Here is a 16,876-nt window from a genome sequence, read left to right on the forward strand (position 1 = left end):
AAAATGCAGCCAGAAAATGTAAAGTTAAGGACGCAGATGAAAGGCTGATAGATCAGCTCATTTGGGTTCTGCTCATCCTGAAGTATAGAAAGTGCTAATCAGATAGGACAAGCTCACAATATCGCAGGCTGTAGACACTGCCAGAGCACATGAAACCATGAGCAGACAGATGAAGACATTCACTACCCAAACAGTTGGCTTTCAGTTTCTTTTGGGCCTCCTTATCTCGAGAGACAATGGATACGACATTCACTACCCAAACAGTTGGCTTTCAGTTAAGCCAAGAGAAAGGCAGCAGGGTTGATGCAATGTAACAACAACAGAAGAATGTACACCAAACAGAGAAGAAGACGTACAGTAGCTGTGGATGACGACATGGATTCACAGACAGAAGGAAATGTCCCGCCCATGAATCAATCAGCAGAGCTTGTGGAAAGGCCAATCACTGGGAAAAGATACGCAGAATAAGGGACGAACGTGTGATCTCTTCCAGTGTTGGAATAGGATAGTGATTCCTCTTTACTGCTTGGTTGAGATCTTTGAGATCCAGGCAAATTCTTCACCATCCATTTGGCTTCTCTCTCATCACAATAGAATTTACCCAGTATGAAGGCTCTGTGACTCTGGTGATCACCACCTTTTCTTCCATTTCTTGGAGCTCTCTTTAAAGCTTTCCTTTTAGTTCTTCCGGTATGTTACGTGGCAGATGAATCACTGGTTTCATCGTTGGGCCAATAGTGATGTGATCCTCAAAATCTTCAAAGCATCCAACCGCCTCATCAAAACACTCTGGGTACATTTGTACCAGATCTTCTTTGCTTCTGATTGGAGGATGCTTTTCAATAGCTGTACTGTCTTCAACCCTCAGTGTCACCTCCTTCACCTCATGGTTTACTGAGATAATCTGCAGCTCTTGTCAACTGCTCAACCCCAGGATAGCTGGACCATCTGTTTCAGTGATGTAGAACATACAGCTAACATCTTTTCCTTTGTGCATCCCTCTGATTTAAGTTGTTTCCAGATGTCGAAATTTCAGTTCCTCCATATACTGTTAGCATGACATTGTTCAGTTTCAGAGTACCTTTCCTTGGCTAACCATTTTCTTCCAGATTTTCAGGAAAAATCTTCTGGTATAATCTGAGTGGGATGATGTTCCAGCAGAAAGTAGACGAGACATACAGGGGATATAAAGGAGCAGTTGACATAGCAGATGATATCCATATATATGGTGTAGATGGAAAAAGTCATGACAACCATCTACATGAAACCATGGAGAGAACCAGGAAAGCTGGGATTAAGCCAAACGCAGACAAATGCATTGTGAAAGCGACAGAATGCCAGTTCTTCAGAATGGTGTACGCACACGACAGAATCAAGCAGAGTCCTGAAAGAATTACGGCTCTGTCTGGGATGGAAGCCCCAAGAGATAGAGAGAGTTGGGAAGTTTCCTTGGTTTGATCCAATACATGATCTCCTTCATACCACACATGTCGGAACACACAGCAAACCTGCAAGAGCTGATGAAAGAAAGTGTAGAGTACCAATGGTCAGAGTCACACAACAGGAGTTTGATCAGAAACATTTCCATTAACCACAAGACTTGGGTAGAAACAGTGTTGAGGTGAGTGAGCACAGGGGTGATGGGTGAACAGGACTTGGTGCAAGTTAGGTTATGAGCAGCAGATTATAGGAAGAGTTGAGGTTTATGGAGGGTGTAAAATGGGAGGTCGGCAAGAAGAGCTTAGCTAAAGTTGATTCTGAAGGTAACAAAATCATGGATGTGGATGTACCAGATGGACTGAGGCGGGGGTGGGGAGACAGGTAATATTAAAGAGGTGGGCTTTCTGCTGGACAAGATATGGGGCTGGAAGCTGAGTTCAGGCTCAAATAGATGTCATATCTGACACAACTTACATTCTGTTGAAACTGCTGGTAATCAAGCCATTAAATTAAAATGAGAGCAATTAGATGTAAATATTGATTTTCAACGCACACTGTTTAGTAACACCATGTACAAATCTGCTTCGAGATAGCTTTTAGTTTGGGGAGGAGCAGATAGTTTCTTGAATTACACATAGTCTTATTTCAATTGCTTTGGACATTTTCTCACATCTTTGAAATGTTAAATGACAGCATAACTTGCAGATGACTGTTTCATAATCTTGGGTTGTTTGCCTAAAACTATTTGATATGCAAGTCAGAAGTTAATTCTCTGACTGAATGGTGAAATAAATACCACGCTTAGATGAAAACGGCTATTTTGATGTGGGGAGTTCTTTCATGAAGCCAATTCCAACTTCAAGAAAATTCCTGAAGAGCCGTCTACCGATGTTCCGTTCCCAGTTTACAGGCCCATAGCTAAGCACTGGCAATAGGAAGGACTCTGTGAAGCCGGAACACCTCATTGTTCATCAAAGACCCATTTAAAAGATGCTGAACAGAACATGAAAGACTTGGGACTGAAATTTAAGGGAATGATGTGGATGAGTTTGGAGGTGTGGGAGGACATAAAATCGGGACAGGACACGTCGGACAGGAAGTCTGACGTTGCGATGCCCCGTTCTAATTATGTCCATGGCGGTGGGGGGGGGGAGGGGGGGGAGGGGTGGTGTATGTAAAAAGGGAATTTTCATATTTCAATCTGTCCGTTGATGCTTTGCTTCATGACTGGATAATTCTTGTTTTATGATAAACTGATAATTTTCTTGTTTATTGAAGAAACCTGGTTGGTGTATTTTAATCAGGGATAAAGAGTAGAGTATATGATTGACTGTATCAGTAACTGGGTAAACATTTAAATATATGTTGTGACCTGTGGAGAAGTGGAACTAGAAAAGACAGTGCACTTCTCCCGCCTCGGTTGTAACATATAATTGTGGGCTCTGTGCGGGATAACCTAAAGACAATGATGTGCAATTGTAGGTGGGGTAATAATAATTGAAAAAAGGAAAAGGAAAAAACAGGTTTCTTATACATTAGAGTAAAGTTTACATTACCGGAATGGATTTGTCAGTTGCTACAACCTTTCTGGAGAAGGAGGACTTATCCCTGAATGATTTGAAAAACTTAACCAAAGGAAGCTTATAGCATTGGCTGCAAAATTGGGGTTAGAGTTAAAACCAGGAGCTAAGAAGGCAGACATAATTGAAGTAATAGCACAGCACTTGCAATTGGAAGGAAAAAAAGGCGATCCAGATGGTACTTCAGTTGAATTAGCTAGGGTTCAGTTGAAATTGGAAACAAAAAAACTTGAGTTTGAACAGGAAAGAGAATTGACAATAAAAAAACTTGAACGACAATTTCAAAGGGAGCAAGCAGAGCGGCAGGAAAGAGAAAGAGAAAAAGAAAGAGAAAGAGAAGGAAGGGAATTTGAAGTTAAAAAACTGAAACTAAAACAAAAGAGTGGCCTTGACTCCAGGGAAGATTTTGGTGAGGAAAGAACTGACTCCAGCCCAGGACCCAGTGGACAGCTGTTTAAATTTGTGCAAGCCCTCCCAAAGTTTAAGGAAAGGGACGTAGAGGCATTTTTCATTTCTTTTGAAAAGATAGCCAGGCAGATGAAGTGGCTGAAGGACTGCTGGATACTGCTGATGCAAAGCAGGTTGATGGGCAGAGCTCATGAAGTTTTTGCTATACTTTCTGAGGAAGTTCCTGCAGATTATGAGATGGCAAAAAAGGCTAGTAGAAACATAGAAAATAGGAACAGGAGTAGGCCATTCGGCCCTTTGAGCCTGCTTGCCATTCATTATGATCATGGCTGATCATCCAACTCAGTAACCTGTTCCCGCTTTCGTCTCATATCCTTTGATCCCTTTAAACCCAAAAGCTATATTTAACTCCTTCTTGAAAACATACAATGTTTTGGACTGAACTGCTTTCTGTGGTAGAGAATGCCACAAGTTCACCACTCTCTGGGTGAAGAAATTTCTCAGTCCTGAATGGTATACCCCGTATCCTTAGACCATGACCCCTGGTTCTGCACTCCCCCACCATCGGGAACATCCTTCCTGCATCTACCCTGTGAAGTCCTGTTAAAATTTTATAGGTTTCTATGAGATCCCCCCTCACTCTTCTGAACTCCAGTGAATATAATCCTAACAGACTCAATCTCTCCTCATACGTCCGTCCCGCCATCCCAGGAATCAGTCTGGTAAACCTTCGCTGCACTCCCTCTATAGCAAGAACATCCTTCCTCAGATAAGGAGCCCAAAACTGCACACAATATTCCAGGTGTGGCCTCATCAAGGTCCTGTATAATTGCAGCAAGACATCCCTGCTCCTGTACTCGAATCCTCTCACTATGAAGGCAAATATACCATTTGCCTTTTTTACCACCTGTTGGACCTGCATGCTTACCTTCAGAGACTGGTGTACGAGAACACCCAGGTCTCGTTGCATATTCCCCTCTCTCAGTTTATAGCTATTCAGATAATAATCTGCCTTCCTGTTTTTGCTACCAAAATGGATAACCTCACATTTATCCACATGATACTGCATCTGCCATGCATTAGCCCACTCACTCAACTTGTCCAATTCACCCTGAAGCCTCTCTGCATCCTCCTCACAACTCACCCTCCCACCCAGTTTTGTGTCATCTGCAAATTTGGAGCTATTACATTTGGTTCCCTTATCTTTTCTTGTTGTTTATGAGTTAGTCCCTGAAGCTTACTGGCAAAAATTTTGGAACCTCTGGAGATTGCCTGGGCAGACTTGTATAGAATTTGAGAGGGTAAAGCAAATTAACTTTGATCATTGGATGCAGGGACATATGAGAACCTTAGGGAAATAATTCTCCTGGAAGAATTTTAAATTAATTTGCACCATTAGTAAGAATCCATGTGGAGAACCAGAAGGCTTCAACAGCTAGACAGGCAGTTGAGATTGCTGCTGATTATGAACTTGTTTACAAGCCCATACCCTTTGTCCATCACCCCCACAAACCCGAGAAGGATAGAAGGTGGGAGGGTGAAAGGAAGGCAAGTAGCCGGGGACAAGAAGGGACAACTGGGAACGCCCGGGATCTCCTACTCAGGCCAGAAAGGAAGGTGCTCAGGGTGGAAGTGAGATCCACAAGCCTAAATGTTACCATTGTCACAGGGTGGAACACCTTCGTGCAGAATGCTGGAAGTTGCAGGGTAAACCCACGGGACTTATTGGGTTACACAGGCAAATGTAGAAAAAGGGGCCCTGACCGAAGCTGCAACAGATCAGGCTGTAGCTCTGACTACAGCTGTAAGGCCAAGTAGCAAAACTGCTGTGAGTGTGGGGGATGTGAACAAGACACCTGAGAGTTATAGGGAATTCTTGTCTATGTCTGCCACAACAACAGAGAGACACTGTTATATACTGATCATAACCCCCTAGCCTTTGTGGAAAAATTCAAAAACCAGAATGCCAGACTATTCTGATGGGGTTTACGATTGCAAACATAATACTTAAAGGTTATCTACATTGTGGGGCAACATTATGTAATTGCGGATGCTTTGTCTAGGATTTAACATTGCTTTAAGTTATCTAACTGCAAAGATGGTACAAAGCAGAACTGTATTAGCTACAGGTAAAGAGTGAAGGAGAATGAGTGTGTGAATATGTTTTAATACTTTTTCATCTTCTGTTTTTGCATACTTTGTAATGTAACTCATTTAAAAATGGTGTTTCATTCCTCCAAATGATGGTGGTGTTATGAAATTGCTTCTTTTTAAAACATTTTTTTTGCGGATTTGCATTTTAGAATCATGGACATTGGTTTATTTGAGAAAACTGAGAAGAATCCATGGCTGTGTTTTTCCACAAGGTTCACTGAGAGGTCTTGTTTGAAAATAAACCTTTACTGTCTCTCACATACCTTAAACCCGATAAACAATAGTCGTTGACTTGCGGGATATGTTTACAGAGAAGTGACATGTCAAATTTATGAGGGATGAGTTGGTTTCGCTTTTGAGATATTGTTCTGACTTTCTGGTTGGGGTGTGAACTGTGTTGAAAAGCTATTGGAGGTCAACCTGTCAAGGGAGAAATACCCCACTTTTCTGTCCCTCTCTAAGAGACTCGGAGAAATCCAATGCGTCAGCTCCTCTTTCTCTACCTCTTAGGAAAAACTGCAAATCCAGAGTAGGATACTTGAAACCCCGATGCCACATTTCTCCTGGAAAACCTACCAAACTATTCTCGATATCTGCATAACGAAATGCTCCAAAAAAGGGTCTCAGTGATCTGTCTCCGTGTACCCGGATGCCAGATCAAAAGCGACAACTGACATCCTCTCATATCTTCTCCTTTTTCTTCAAGAATTAACAAGTATTTGGACAAAGTATTCCTTTTTTTAATGTAAAAGAGCTCTGCAGAAAAGATCTTTATTTTTCCATTAATCTTTGGGTGTGTGTGTGTGTGTGTGTTTGTGTGCATGGTGGGGGGGGGGGGGGGCGGTATTTTAAAAGGGAAATTTCATATTTCAATTTGTGTGTTGATGCTTTGCTTCATTACTGGTTATGTATTGTTTTATAATAAACTGATATTTTGTTGTTTATTGAAGAAACCTGGTTGGTGTATTTTAATTGGGTATAACGAGTAGAGTATGTGATTGACCGTATTGGTAACTGGGTAAACATTTAAATATATGTTGTGACCTGTGGAGAAGTGGAACTAGAAAATACAGTGCACTTCTCCCACCTCGGTCATAACAATAAATAGAAAAAGGATAGGATGCAATTAAAGTCCAAAGTGATCTAAGAGATCATAGTTCACGGAAATCTGTTGAATCTTCTCAAGAGGAATGTCTTTTCAAAGATGCAGGCCCAGATGTTTGTGGTCATTAACTTGCTTAGGTATTGTAGATTTCTTTTGTTTAAAACTTCAATCTGGAGGTGGTCACCTTTTAAGTTCTCAGCTGCAGCAAGTTGAGGTAGAGGATCAGCATCAGGGCTTCTTCCTTAGCTGATCTGATTTCACAGCCTTTGTCTGGAACTGGCATTCTGTGGTCTTTGCTTGCTCTTCCCTTTCTGTCATGAGGGCTACCTTTTAACATAAACATCCATCACATTTGAGTCTATGTCAGATGACAAAGGGCCCTCTCCCCTGTTGTTACCACACAATGGTCCAGGATATGGAAACCATTGCTATCTGTTGGCATTTGGATGGGTAACATTCTGTTACAATGGCGCTACTTTACAGCTATTCATCTTGGTTTGCACAGTGGAGCCAGTCAGTCCATACAACCTTTCTTAGCTCATTCCTGTAGTAGGAATCATCAAAATGTAATGGGCTCCTTTCAATTTCAATGCTTCTTCCCAAAGCTAATTCAGATGCAGTTAATGACTTTCGTCTTTGCAGGCAGGCTTGTTTCTTGATAGTACAGGAAGCATCACCTGGCCTCTACTTCATTTTGTCTGTGGTACAAATGTGGCCATTTTCTTAGATTCAGTTTAACAGTTAACTTTTTATTATCATAAAATCTCCAGTTCTTGTTTATTTTATCACAGATCCTTCCAAGCATGTTCAGATCTATTGCTGTGTGGAAACGATAAGTGTGTCACATTTTCCAGAGATGACATAGAATAAAGCATTCGTTCTAGTTCCTTTCTGGTGTTCAAAAGTCCCGAGAACTTTCAGCACTTTGTCACTGTTGTAAGGGAAAATTTTCATATTCCACGGTTTGCAGAGAATGGAGCAGTCTTGAAGTTTGTTGAACATTTTTGGCTGTCGCCATTAAAAAATGGTGGTCTGCACACATGGGCTTTACTCTGCGGAGCCACTGCATTATTAAACATGGCGGCTCATTTACATGGGCAGGGTGGACCTTCCCCTCGATGATGTGGAGGGGAAGGGTGGTCCGTCCCCGGCAATGGCGTCTGGTGCCATTGTACAGGCGCCAACGCCATTTTTAAAGGGCTTCAAGCCCTTAAATGTAATTTAAATTTTAAAAGAAATAGTCACTTGTATAATTAATTCAAACAAATTAAATAAATGTTTCAATCCCTTCTCTCATCGCCCCCCCCCAATGACCAAACAATTCATTCCTTGCCCTATCCCCCCAAAAGTGCTTACCTTATACACCTGACCATCCCCTCTAAGTTCACAAACTTTAATCTTTAACCCTTCCCAAAACCCCCTTGACCAATGAAATTAGTTTTACCCTGCTTCCCCACCTCCCATCTCCCCCCCCCCCCCAACACTGAGAGACTTACCTGCTTCCCTCTCCCCACAAGTGTTCCACCTTACATCAACGGTTGGAGATCCGACGGCGCCAGCTCCAATATGGCACCAGAATGGACAGGAGCAGGTAAGTATTTAATTCAGTAATTAGCATTTTTTAAATATGCAAATTTGTCTCCCGTCGCTGAGCGGTGGTGGGGAGGCCACCACATGGCCTCACTGCCCCTGGCAATATGGAGCCATGCCTTCCCGTTGTCGAGGCCCATGGTGGGCCTCTCCCAGAGCCCCATTTTCCAGGCACCGCAGCCGCAACTGCCAACATCAGTGTTTGGTAAAATTCAGCCCTTGGTCTTCCGTATCTATGAGAGCTTCTATGTCTGAGCAGCCAATGATCATTGTCACACGTGGTGGGTTGCTGTGCCTGAGAGAGAGAGAGCACAAAAGTATATTTAGTTTTACCCATCTCTACATTGGCCACATTCTGTCTCCCTTTTGCTGTGGTATTGGTCTTAGTAGTTGATCTTGCTGATGAGTGACATACACAAGCAAAGTGGTTGGGTTTTCCACAAACTTTACACAGTTTACCAATAACAGGATACTCTCTCCAGTGTGGGTAAGCACTGCCACAGTCGAAACATTCTTTGAACAAATCGCAACTTGGTTTGTGAGATGGCTGTTGTTGCTTTGCAGCTGGTTTCCTGGCACATGGACGATGAACAGTGTTACAGGAGTTGAAATTGGAGTGTGGTAGTTACTGTTAGCAGCCTCAACTTCAGTAGCTGTGCACTCTGAAAGCGATAGTGATGTTGCTAACTCCAATAGCTCTGACAGCTTTCTATCTTTCTCAAGTGCTTTTTGGTGTAGTTGGCAAGTGAGACAGCCTTTGATTACTTATGTTTTGATTTCCCATTTGATATGCTTAATATCGCATTTGATTGCTAGTTGCTTCAATCGCATGCAGTATTGGTCAATTGTTTCATTTGCTTCTTCCTTAGTGAGTCAAAAGACAATGATTTTGTATATTATATTTTTCTTAAGTATGAAGTAGGCCATTAGTGCATTTTTTGCTGAATCGTACGCATTTTTGCTTAAGCGTCAGTGTCTCAAAATTGTCTTCTAATTCTTCACCACCATAGTTGAAGAATAGGTCTTTTTTCTTTTGTCATCTGTGATTGTGAAACCTGCCATCGTACCTCAAAACATCGCAGCCACTTTTGCCAATGTGGGAATACAGGTGATGGTTCTGAATGCACATCTAAAAGTTGGTTGATTGGGCATAGACAATGCCATATTAATCAGCAACAGAGCGATAGTGTGCGATCAAAGATCGCGTTCCTTTCAAAGAAAAATGTTTCTATAATGATCCGAGATTTTTTTTTGATTGGATGTTTATTTTGGAGAGGTGTGTGTGTTTACATTGTGCAAGCTTCCTGTATGTGTCTAACACAGATTCAATGTGTTCTAAGTCTCCAATTTAAAGAAAACTGTCTGCAGAAGGTAGGCAAACATCTTTCAAATGTTTCATACCTGAAGACAATATTTCCTATTTTTCACCATCCTTGTTGCCACTGGGATGTTCTTGGGACTAAACAGTAATATTCAGTCAGAGTTAGTAAGACACGGAACTGCTGCATGCTGTTAAAAACATGGATTCCTTTATTCCCTTACGGACACCCTCTGCTGGTATATGTGTGTATGGTAGCCTTAAGTAGACAAAATTTGATTTTCAAAACACTACAATAGCGGAGGTCTGACTACAATAGCAGAGGCTCTGACCATCATTTTGCAATCTTCTCTGGCTACAGATGTGGTGCCAGAGGACTGGACAACAGCTAATGTTTTGCCATTGTTTAAAAAGGAAGAAAGGGATAGACTGTGTATATACAGACTAGTCAATCTACCCTCAGTGGTGGGAAATTATTGGAAAAAGTTCTGAGGAACAGGATAAATCTACATTTAGAAAGACAAATCAGCATGGATTTGTTAAGGGAAGGCGTGCCTGTTTAATATGATTTAATTTTTTGAGGAGGTAGCAAGGAGGGCCAACGAGGGTGGTGCATTTGATGTCATCTGTGTGGATTTTAGCAAGAATTTTGATAAGGTCCCACTTGGCAGACTGGTCAAGAAAGTCAAAGCCCATGAGCTCCAAGGCAAAGTGACAAATTGGATCCAAAATTGACTCAGAGGCAGGAAGCAAAGGGTAATGGTTGATGGATGTTTTTGTAGCTGGAAGGCTATTTCCACTGGCATTCTGAAAGGCTCAGTGCTAGGTCCCTTGCTTTATGTGCTATATATCAATAACTTGGACTTGAATGCAGGGGGTATGATTAAGAGATTTGCAAACAATACAAAAATTGACCGTGTGGTTGATAATGGAGAATAAAGTTGTAGACTGCAGGAAGATAGCAATGGACTAGTCAGATGGGCAGAACAGTGGCAAATGGAGTTCAATTCGGAGAAGTGTGAGGTAATGCATTTGGGGAAGGTTTACAAGTCATGGGAATACACAATAAATGGTAGGCCACTGAGAAGTGTAGGGGAACAGAGGGACCTTGGAGTGTATGCCCACAGATACCTGAAGATGGCTGGACAGGTCGATAAGGTGGTCAAGAAGGCATATGGGATACTTGCCTTTATTAGCTGAGGCATAGAATTTAAGAGCTGGGAGGTTATGCTGGAACCGTATAAAACACTAGTTAGGCCACAGCTGGAGTACTGCATGCAGTTCTGGTCACTGCACTATAGGAAAGATATGATTGCACAAGAGAGGGAATAGAGGAGATTTACGAGGATGTTGCCTTGACTGGAGAGTTTTAGTTATGAGGAAAGATTGGATAGGCTGGGGATGTTTTATTTGGAACAGAGCAGGCTGAGGGGAGACCTAACTGAAGTGTATAAAATTATGACCAATATTCATCCCTCAACCAATATCACTAAATAAACAGATTGTTTGGTCATTATCTCATTGCTGTTTGTGGAACTTCAGGTCTTGTGTAAGTGTAGATGTGTATAGTCACAGTTGGGGGAGTCGGATTCCTGTTAAAGTACTACATCAATGCCAGTTTTTTTCTCTCAGGAACCCACAGGATGAATTAGTGATTGTACCAATCATAATTTTTCAATAATCTGCAGCCATATAATGTGCTGTGTATGGATCATTTGTTGTTTGCCTTCTGGAAGAGTCTAGTTGTAAAAACCCACCATCCATTAATAGTCCAAAGTAAACCAATAAAAATCTTCTTTCAAACCCATCAGTCTTGCAGCAAGTGTGAGGCATTTGGTGAACTACAGAATTATAGAATGGTTACAGCACAGAAGGAGGCCCTTCATGTCTGTGCCTGCTCTCTGCAAGAGCTACTCAGCCCATCCCATTCCCCTGCCTTTTTCCCCATAGCCCTACAAATTTTTTTCTTCAGGTTCTTATCCAAGTCCCTTTTGAAAGCCACGGTTGAATGTGCCTCCACTGCACTCACATGCAGTGCATTCCAGATCCTAACCAAAAAGCTTTGCCTCATGTTACTTTTGGTTCTTCCACGGGTCACCTTAAATCAGTGTCCTCTGGTTCTCAACTCTTTTGCCAATGGAAAGTTTTTTCCCAACTACCCTGTCCAGATCCCTCATGATTTTGAACACTTCTATCAAATCTCCTCTCAACCTTCTCTTCCTAAAGGAGAGCAACCCCAGCTTCACTAATCTATCCACATATCTGGAGTCCCTCATGTCTGAAACCATTCTCGTAATCTTTTTCTGCATCCTCTCTAAAGCTTTCACACCCACCCTAAAGTATGGCATCCAGAATTGGACACAATGGGCTGGATTCTATGTTGCCGTCGCCGACAGAACCACTCTGTGGAGCTGCTGCGATCTTATACGTGGTGGCTCATCAACATGGCCAGGGCAGACTGCGCACCCGCCCCCCCCCCCCACCCGATGACGTAGAGGTGGTGGGCGAGCCATCCCTGGCAAGGGCACCCGGTGTCACAGTGCAGCTGCCGGCACCATTTTTAAAGGGCTTAGAGCCCTAAATGACAGTTTGGAATGTTAAAGACACAATGTACCTAAAAGTATAACAAACCATTACATAAATCTTGACATCCCCTCTGCTATGCCACCCGCCTCCCATTAGCCTTACATTTAATTCCTTGCCCACTCACCCCTCAAAATACTTAGCTTGACAGTGTGACCTTCCCCCCCTCCCCCCCCCAGAAAGTTCATAAACTCGAAACTAACTCCTTCCCACCATCCCCCCAACCAATCTAAAGAGTTTGACTCCGCTCCCCTCTCCCGCACTGAGAAAATTACCTCCTCCCTCCTCCCCACAGGTGTCGTTCCTCGTTTCCCCAGACTGGGATCCGAAGGTGTGTCAGTGCTGACCGCCGGGATGCAGATCGTGGCGGCACATCAGGAGGCGATGGGACCTTCATTAATGCAGATAAGTTAATTTATTTAGATATTTAAATTGAGGTCCCATCGCCGAGCGGCGGGGGTCGGGGTGGGGGGGGAGCTGCCACGAGCCCTCACTGCTGCCCTCAAGATCGGGACGGGCCCTGCCGGCATCGAGGTCCATGGCAGGCGTCATCCAGGGCAATCCTCATGCCCCTCCGACACAGATCCTGACGTCGAGGCCCCCATAAAATGCAGCCCAATATTCTGGCTAAGGCCGAACCAGTGCTTTATACAGGTTTAGATGGGCAGATGGAAGGATCGACATATCGCAGCCAACAAGATAAAGGGATCTGGGATCTAATTGTATACTGCAAAGATGAGCCAGGAGTAACCCCCATACTCCCTGCGCTTGACAACAGGTCCCTCTACAGGATCATCATTGGATAGCGATTGTGCATACATTCTGGGTCCTTTATCACTCCCAGCGCATTGCAAATTAAGATAGATAGGAGACCAGACTGACCCAAACACCAGTTCATTCACCAACAAAAAGGAGCTTGAGTTCATCTACTCTCATGGTGCTACAACAGGATTGTGTATCATCATACAATTTGGGTGAGAAGGGGAGGGCAGAGTCACAACTGGGTGGTCTTTGGGTGGCTCCAGCAACAGGCTGGAAACAGATCAAGTGTGTTCCTCTTACTAAGCTTCAGGTGTCAGATAGAAAAACAAAAATAAAGGCTCACATGACGATAACATTTTAGTAAGTATTTTTTTCATGCATAAGGTATTGTGAAATTTGACCCCACTGACATTTTTATTGGGCAAACCCAACCAAAAATTGCTAGTATTTATCAGATAAAATTTTAAATGTTAGATGTGTTAATTGTATATTATGTTTAATTATACATAGTTGGAGGATGTCAATTGGGGATCTTACTTGAGCACCTATAAGGAGGCACTTACTGAGACTGGTGGATTGTTTGAGTAAGTAGCGATATGTTTGTATCATTTGTCTGTAAATAAATGTAAGACTGAGTTGGCTCCATTTTGGCTCCATTTTCATCATTCAACAATTGGCTTTCTGGAGTGTAACAAGGTGGATGTTCATTTTGCAACACTTTTTTAATTGTCTTTCTGAAGGGCAGTAATCTAAGTTCATTTATGCTGGAAAGGCAGAATTTGGGGATCTGAAATCACATTAGCATTCATAAAATAAAAAGAAAACTATACTTTAAACTGGAAATTTCCTTCAACATGAATCTGACTCCCTCACTCATGACTATTGCTAGCCACACTGGCAAAAAAACCGAAAGTCCCTTTTCTCCCCGCTTTTCTCCAGAATATGATAAATGTTACCTTCTGATTTGCAACAGATTACCAAGATATGGATTACAAAGCCACAGTTAGAAGACTTGACTGATTTGGACTTATATCAGAGTGACACATTTAGCATTGTCAATTATGCATCTGCTCATTCAAAGAACAAAGAACAGTACAGTTCCGAAGAAGGGTCACTGACCCGAAATGTTCACTCTGCTTCTCTTTCCACAGATTTGCCAGACCTGCTGAGTGGTTCCAGCAGTTCTTGTTTTTATTTCAGATTTCCAGCATCCGCAGTATTTTGCTTTTATTATAAAGAACAGTACAGCACAGGAACAGGCCATTCGGTCCTCTAAGCCTGCGCCAATCTTGATGCCTGCCTAAAGTAAAACATTCTGCACTTCCGGGGACCGTATCCCTCTATTCCCATCCTATTCATGTATTTGTCAAGATGCCTCTTAAACGCCGCTATCGTACCTGCTTCCACCACCTCCCCTGGCAGCAGGTTCCAGGGACTCACCACCCTCTGTGTAAAGAACTTGCCTCGCACATCCCCTCTAAACTTTGCCCCTCACACCTTAAACCTATGCCCCCTAGTAACTGACTTCCACCCTGGGAAAAAGCTTCTGACTATCCACTCTGTCCATGCCGCTCATAACTTTGTAAACCTCTATCATGTCACCCCTCCACCTCCGTCGTTCCAGTGAAAACAATCAGAGTTTATCCAACCTCTCCTCATAGCTTAATGCCCTCCAGACCAGGCAACATCCTGGTAAACCTCTTCTGTACCCTCTCCAAAGCCTCCACGTCCTTCTGGTAGTGTGGCGACCAGAATTGCATGCAATATTCTAAGTGTGGCCCAACTAAAGTTCTGTACAGCTGCAGCATGACTTGCCAATTTTTATACTCTGTGCCCCGACCGATGAAGGCAAGCATGCTGTATGCCTTCTTGACTACCTTGTCCACCTGCGTTGCCACTTTCAGTGACCAGTGGACCTGTACGCCCAGATCTTTCTGCCTGTCAATACTCCTAAGGTTTCTGCCATTTACTGTATACTTCCCACCTGCATTAGACCTTCCAAAATGCATTACCTCACATTTGTCCAGATTAAACTCCATCTGCCATTTCTCTGCCCAAGTCTCCAACCAATCTATATCCTGCTGTATCCTCTGACAATCCTCATCACTATCCGCAACTCCACCAACCTTTGTGTCGTCCGCAAACTTACTAATCAGACCAGCTACATTTTCCTCCAAATCATTTATATATACTACAAACAGCAAAGGTCCCAGCACTGATCTCTGCAGAACTCCACTAGTCACATCCCTCCATTCAGAAAAGCATCCTTCCACTGCTACCCTCTGTCGTCTATGACAGAGCCAGTTCTGTATCCATCTTGCCAGCTCACCTCTGATCCCATGTGACTTCACCTTTTGTACCAGTCTGCCATGAGGGATCTTGTCAAAGGCTTTACTGAAGTCCATATAGATAACATCCACTGCCCTTCCTTCAACAATCATCTTTGTCACTTCCTCAAAAAACTCAATCAAATTAGTGAGACACGACCTCCCCTTCACAAAACCATGCTGCCTCTCGCTAATAAGTTGGTTTGTTTCCAAATGGGAGTAAATCCTGTCCTGAAGAATCCTCTCTAATAATTTCCCTACCACTGAAGTAAGGCTCACCAGCCTATAATTTCCTGGATTATCCTTGCTACCCTTCTTAAACAAAGGAACAACATTGGCTATTCTCCAGTCCTCTGGGACCTCACCTGTAGCCAATGAGGATGCAAAGATTTCTGTCAAGTCCCCAGCAATTTCTTCCCTTGCCTCCCTCAGTATTCTGGGGTAGATCCCATCAGGCCCTGGGGACTTATCTACTTTAATGCTTTGCAAGACACCCAACACTTCCTCCTTTTTGATAATGAGATGACTGAGACTATCTACACTCCCTTCCCTCGGCTCATCATCCACCAAGTCCTTCTCTTTGGTGAATACTGATGCAAAGTACTCATTTAGTACCTCGCCAATTTCCTCTGGCTCCACACATAGATTCCCTTCTCTGTCCTTGAGTGGGCCAACCCTTTCCCTAGTTACCCTCTTGCTCTTTATATACGTATAAAAAGCCTTGGAATTTTCCTTAATCCTGTTTGCCAATGACTTTTGTCATTGTCCTTCCTACTGTCTTTATCTTCCTCAAGGGATTCGTCTGTTCCTAGCCTTCCAGCCCTTACGAATGCTTCCTTTTTCTTTTTGACGAGGCTCACAATATCCCGCGTTATCCAAGGTTCCCGAAACTTGCCAAACTTATCCTTCTTCCTCACAGGAACATGCTGGTCCTGGATTCTAATCAACTGACGTTTGAAAGACTCCCACATGTCAGATATTGATTTACCCTCAAACAGCCGCCCCCAATCTAAATTCTTCAGTTCCTGCCTAATATTGTTATAATTAGCCTTCCCCCAATTTAGCACCTTCACCCGAGGATTACTCATATCCTTATCCACAAGTACCTTAAAACGTATGGAATTATGGTCACTGTTCTCGAAATGCTCCCCTACTGAAACTTCGACCACCTGGCCAGGCTCATTCCCCAATACCAGGTCCAGTACGGCCCCATCCCTAGTTGGACTATCTACGTATTGTTTCAAGAAGCCCTCCTGGATGCTGCTTACAAATTCTGCCCCATCCAAGCCCCTAGCACTAAGTGAGTGCCAGTCAATATAGGGGAAGTTAAAATCACCCACCACTACAACCCTGTTACCTTTACATCTTTCCAAAATCTGTCTACATATCTGCTCCTCTACCTCCCACTGGCTGTTGGGAGGCCTGTAGAAAACCCCCAACATCATGACTGCACCCTTCCTATTCCTGAGCTCTACCCATATTGCCTCGCTGCACGACCCCTCCGAGGTGTTCTCCCGCAGTACAGCTGTGATATTCTCCTTAACCAGTAATGCAACTCCCCCACCCCTTTTACATCCCCCTCTATCCCGCCTGAAGCTTCTAAATCCTG

The 16,876-nt window shown here is 43.2% G+C and overlaps 1 long non-coding RNA gene across 1 annotated transcript in view; it reads left to right on the forward strand.

Moving 5' to 3' along the window:
• The window catches only part of LOC137376019 (uncharacterized), an 80,971-nt gene that overhangs the window by 14,948 nt on the left and 49,147 nt on the right, over positions 1-16,876 (forward strand). The window contains exons 2-3 of the long non-coding RNA XR_010976121.1: positions 12,474-12,587; positions 13,451-13,524. This is a non-coding gene — a long non-coding RNA (uncharacterized lncRNA). The remainder of the gene's footprint in view (positions 1-12,473; positions 12,588-13,450; positions 13,525-16,876) is intronic.

The sequence above is a fragment of the Heterodontus francisci genome, chromosome 12 (assembly GCF_036365525.1).
Source record: "Heterodontus francisci isolate sHetFra1 chromosome 12, sHetFra1.hap1, whole genome shotgun sequence".
In the NCBI taxonomy this organism is placed as follows: Eukaryota; Metazoa; Chordata; class Chondrichthyes; order Heterodontiformes; family Heterodontidae; genus Heterodontus; species Heterodontus francisci.